The following is a 6,227-nucleotide window of genomic DNA, read 5'->3' on the forward strand; positions in this document are numbered from 1 at the left end:
AGAGAAAACTCGTCACCAGTTAGGATGAACATATCAAGATAGACTCTGTGGGGAGAAAAATAGGAATTACATCTATCAGTTACTGGATAGAATACCAAGAGAGAGTATCTGTCACTGGTTAAAGTGAACATATCAAGGATAAACTCTGCGGGAGAAAGTAGGGTTTACAACTACCGGTCGCTAGGTAGAATACCACAAGGAGAAGGAAATTCGTCATCGGTTAAGATGAACATATCAAGGATTAACTCTCTGGGGAACAAAATAGGGATTACAACTACCTTTTTACTGGGTAGAATACCAAAAATGAGAGTATCTGTCATCGGTTAGGATGAACATATCAAGGATAAACTCACGCAGGGGAAAGAAAGATATTTCTCACCGGTTAGGATGAACATATCAAGGATATACTTCCTGGGGAATCAGGAAAAACGAATCCACCGGGGACTCTACTGCTGGAAAAACAGGGATACATTTGCCGTGTATTGGGCAAGAAGTAAAAAACTGTAAACTAAGAAGAATATTACCAATTACTGGGTAATAAGCTTTTAGGAGACTCAAAGAATCTATCTAGGCAGAGCTAGAAAGAAACGGGCAATCAAGACTCAACCCAATGAGGATATAACTCAAGGGGAGCAATTCCATCTTGATAATCAACTGGGGAGGAAGCTGAAGTAATAATCATCCACGAGGAAATAACTCAGTGGGGAAAAGGAGAAATGTTAAAGTCTTTCCGCCTAAGGGGCTGACATTCTACAATTGAGGGAGGACAGACACCGAATTTGTTTGGGGATAAAGTACCGCCATAACAGAGAATAACAATCTCAAATAAATCAATCAAATATGTTGATGCAATTATGAAATTATGAAATTATATGAGTGTATATGTATATATGATGATTATGCTGACAAAACGATCACAAGGGATACAAAGGTGTCGCAAAGAATTTGAATCATCGATACAATCCTCGGTCAATCCACAACAAGAGGGAGACAATTGCCGGAAAACAGAGAGAGAGATCAACGACCCAAAGGCTCAACTCTAGCTGAGGAAGGACGAGATCCGCTGAGGAGAGGAAATTTTATCAAATCTGCAGGGAATTTTAGGTCAACAACATATCAAAATGGGAGACAACCATACAGAGGATAAACACAAGTAGCTTCTCAAAAACCAGGAGGAAACTCTGACTGGGAGCAAGTCGGATGGCGACTAGTGGAGAAACCAATGCGATCTAATGGGGAGTCGAATTACTCTGCTGAGGATCAAAACTGCTGGGGAATACACAAATTCTATCGGGGGAAGCAGAAATTTTGTCAGGGAAATAACACGCCGCAGGGCACTGAATCAACCAACTCAACTGGAAAAAGAAACGAAGCTCCAGTGGGGATCAAACACAACTCCGCAGGGGAACCAGGTCAACAAACTCGGCTAAGGATACCCGAAGGGTTAATTGCTTTGGGAACCCTTAATGCTTCACACTTAAGACTTGCTGCTCTTTGAAATGCTGTTGATAATTCTTTTTAATTGCTTTAAAAAAATTCTTGCTTTTATATGTTTAAGAAAATGATTTTGATTAAAGATTTTAATTTCAAAAATGATCATAATAAAATTTAAAACTATTAGCTGAAGTAAATAAGAGTAGAAATAATTGAATAAAAGCTCAACTTTATTTAATAGAATGGTAGTCTGTAAATGACAAGACTCCATAGATCTTTACAAAGTTGAAAATGGTAATTTATATGGAAAAGGGTTACATTGAATACAAATGATCCTTAATCCTTCTACCAACTTTTGATGTCCGCTATGCTCTTGACCGCTGCTGGGGACGATGACTCTATGTCAACCCTTGTGCTCAACCAAGTTTTTCCAACACTGGACAATCAGCAGACTGTAGTTACTTGCCATAATCCCTAATTTTTGCATAAGTTTCCCCAAGGCGGGGTACTCAACTTATCGGGAAATTCTTTCTGTTTTTATGTCTCTAATTTTTTCTTGGATCCACCGAGACGTTCATTTTTGCCTAAGCCGCCCTTTCAGATTTTCAATCCACCGAGACGCTCATTTTTTCCTAATCCGCCCTTTTGATTTTTCAACTTAGCGAGTTGTTCTTTTCTTTTTAGGTGAAGTATTTCTTGACTGCATCTGCGTTCACAGGACGAGTGAACTCTTTACCATCCATAGTTGTAAGAATCAAGGCGCCGCCTGAAAAGGCTCTCTTAACAACATATGGGCCTTCATAATTAGGAGTCCATTTTCCCCTAGAATCTGGTTTGAAAGATAGAATTTTCTTGAGCACAAGGTCACCTTCCCAGAACACACGAGGTTTGACCTTCTTATCAAAAGCTTTCTTCATCCTTTGCTGATATAACTGACCATGACACATGGTAGTTAATCTCTTTTCTTCAATCAAATTCAGTTGATCAAACCTGGTTTGACACCATTCAGCCTCAGTCAACTTGGCTTCCATGAGCACACGTAATGAAGAAATTTCCACCTCTACGGGGAGTACTGCTTCCATGCCATATACAAGAGAGAAAGGGGTGGCCCTGTTGAAGTGCGGATGGATGTTCGATACCCGTGCAAAGAAAATGGGAGCATCTCATGCCAATCCTTATATGTGACAACCATCTTCTGAATAATCTTCTTGATGTTCTTATTCGCAGCTTCAACAACCCCATTCATCTTAGGTCTGTAGGGAGAAGAAATATGATGTGCAATCTTGAAGTCTTTACAAAGAGCTTCCACCATATTGTTATTCAAGTTCAATCCATTATTAGTAATGATCTTACTTGGCACACCATAACGGCATATGATCTGATTCTTGATAACCCTCACAACCACTTGCTTGGTTACATTTGCATACGATGTCGCTTCAACCCACTTTGTAAAGTAGTTAATTGCCACTAAAATGAAACGATGTACATTCGAAGCTTTAGGCTCAATCATCCCAATCATATCAATTCCCCACATGGAGAAGGGCCGTGGGGAAGAAATAACATTCAACAGTGTCGGAGGAACATGAATCTTATCAACATATATTTGACACTTGTGGCATTTCTTCACAAACTTGCAATAGTCAGATTCCATTGTCAGCGAATAGTAAATTGCTCGCAACATCTTCTTCGCCATTGCATATCCATTAGAATGAGTACCAAAGGAACCTTCATGGACTTCAGTCATCAAAAGGTCTGCTTCGTGTCTATCCACGCATCTGAGCAAAACCATATCGAAGTTTCTCTTGTAGAATACATTACCATTCAAGTAGAAATTGCCGCCTAATCTTCTCAAAGTCTTCTTATCTTTCAATGATGCCCCAGACGGGTAAATCTGACATTGGAGGAAACATTTGATGTCGTAATACCACGGCTTCTCGTCTCTGACTTCTTCGACAGCAAACACATGAGCTGGCCTATCAAGACGCATCACAGACAAATTGGGAACCTCCTTCCAATACTTCACTATAATCATTACTGCCAACATTGGAAGAGCATCTGCCATCCGGTTCTCATCTAGAGGGATATGATGAAACTCAACATTTGTAAAGAAAGTCGAAATCCTCCTCGTGTAATCTCTATACGGTATTAGACCGGGTTGATTAGTCTCCCATTCACCTTTGATTTGATTCACAACCAAAGTTGAATCTCTGAAGACATCTAGATGCTTGATTCTGAGATCAATGGCCTCTTCGAGCCCCATAATGCAAGCGTCATATTCTGCCATATTGTTTGTACACTTGAAAGTCAATCTAGCTGTAAATGGAAAATGTGTGCCTTGAGGAGTAATAATCACTGCCCCAACACCATTACCATATTGATTAATAACTCCATCAAATACCATGCCCCAACGGGAACCAGGTTCTGGTCCTTCTCCAAGCAATGGTACATCACAATCTTTCATTTTCAAGTACAAGATATCTTCATCAAGAAAATCATACTGCACTGACTGGTAATCTTCAATCGGTTGGTGAGCCAAATGGTCAGCCAAGATACTACCTTTGATCGCTTTTTGAGATCGGTATTCAATATCATACTCTGATAACAACATCTGCCAATAGGCGATTTTCCCAGTTAAAGCAAGCTTCTCAAATATATACTTGATCGGATCCATTTTGGATATCAACCAAGTGGTATGATTCAACATATACTGACGCAGATGCTTAGTAGCTCAAGCCAATGCGCAACAAGTCTTCTCAAGCATAGAATACCGAGTCTCAGAGTCGGTGAACTTCTTACTGAGGTAGTAAATTGCAAATTCTTTCTTTCCAGTCTCATCTTGCTGACCAAGAACACAACCCATACTATCTTCGAGCACAGTCAAATACATGACCAATGGTCTTCCTTCAACAGGTGGAGACAAAATTGGAGGTTCAAGCAGATATTCCTTGATATTGTCAAAAGCTTTCTAAAAATCTTCGATCCAATCAAGAGACTGATCTTTCCAAAGAAGCTTGAATATAGGTGCACATGTGGCAGTCATGTGTGAAATAAATCTTGAAATATTATTCAAGCGGCCGAGAAAACCTCTGACTTGCTTCTCAGTTTTAGGCGCAGGCATCTGTTATATTGCTTTGACCTTGGCATGATCAACTTCAATACCCTTCTCGCTGACAATAAAGCTCAACAGCTTACCAGAATGAACACCAAAAGTACATTTATTGGGATTCAAGCGGAGTTTATACTGCCTCAAATGCTGGTATAGCTTCAACAAATGCGCAATATGTTCCTCTTCATCAATTGATTTAGCAATCATGTCATCGACATAAACTTCAATCTCTTTATGCATCATATCATGAAAAAGAGTAGTCATTGCTCTTTGGTAAGTTGCACCAGCATTCTTTAAACTTAAAGGCATCACTCTATAATAGAATGTTCCCCAAGGCGTAATGAATGTGGTCTTCTCCATATCTTCGGGTGCCATCTTGATCTGATTATATCCGGAAAATCCATCCATAAATGAAAAGACTTTGAATTTAGCAGTATTGTCTACCAACATATCAATGTGTGGCAGAGGGAAATCATCTTTCGGACTAGCTTTATTCAAATCTCTATAATCAACACACATGCGGACTTTTCCATCTTTCTTCGGCACAAGCACAATATTGGCAACCCATTGCAGATACTCAGCGATCACAAATACCATATCAGGGTGCGTTCTTCTCAATTTTGCTTGACTGGCGGACATTCTGGCTTCAACGGAAATCTATGCTCCACAATCTCAGAATCCAAACCAGGCATGTCTTGATAGGACCAAGCAAACACATCCGAATACTCTCGAAGAAGATCAATCAACCCCTTCTTGACATCTGGACACAGTCGAGACCCAATCTTGACTTCCTTCACATCATCCTCGGAACCCAAGTTGACTAGCTCAATCTTCTCTTCGAACGGCTGAATGGTCTTTTCATCTTGCTCAAGAAGACGAGATAATTCATCACTCACTTCTTCATCACTTTCTTCCTCGGCCTCAAACACAGGGAATTCAAAATTTGGAGAAGGAGAAGGATCATTGTCTTCAATGGGGTTAGAAACCAACTTGCATAATAATTTGATATTTTTATTTTAGAGAAGTGGATTTGTGACCAAATATTATGCAGATGGACAATTATATTGTTTATTTATGTTTTTTGTGATTACCATTTTCAAAACAATGCAAAAAGTAAAAATAAACATCATAGATGCCGATGAATAGAATTAATTTTATCAATGATCAATTTGAAAATGCCCAAACAATGTTCACTTCACCCTTAGGCATAGGAGAAGGATTTTAAATACATATAAAAGTAATTACTTAGATCGATGCAAAATAACAGGAATATCAACAGCAGTCCAATTGTTGCAAGCCTTTCCATGCGTCACAAAATTAGTGCAGTCTTCCTCTTCGTCATCCTCTAGCACAGCAGTTAAGTGTTGTTCATTGCCATGAATAAACCCTCCGCTACGAAAGCTAAGTTTCATATCTTCAGACCTTGCAGTTGATGAACCACGCTGGAATCCCAAACCGGTTCCGCCTTTGTTGTCGGAGACTTCTACCATGCGCCCCCATTGATCAATGTTGCCTTCTTCCACAATCTTCTTTGCATCTTTCAATGAGGACATAGGTGCCCCAACTCCTTTTTCAGAAGCAATAGATAAGGCTTGGAACGGAGCTACAACCTCGTCCTCAGCTTCAACATAAGAGAAAGATGACAGGTGGCTAACCAACAACGCCTTCTCCTCGCCAACAATTACAA

The sequence above is a fragment of the Lathyrus oleraceus genome, chromosome 7, assembly GCF_024323335.1.
Source record: "Lathyrus oleraceus cultivar Zhongwan6 chromosome 7, CAAS_Psat_ZW6_1.0, whole genome shotgun sequence".
In the NCBI taxonomy this organism is placed as follows: domain Eukaryota; kingdom Viridiplantae; phylum Streptophyta; class Magnoliopsida; order Fabales; family Fabaceae; genus Lathyrus; species Lathyrus oleraceus.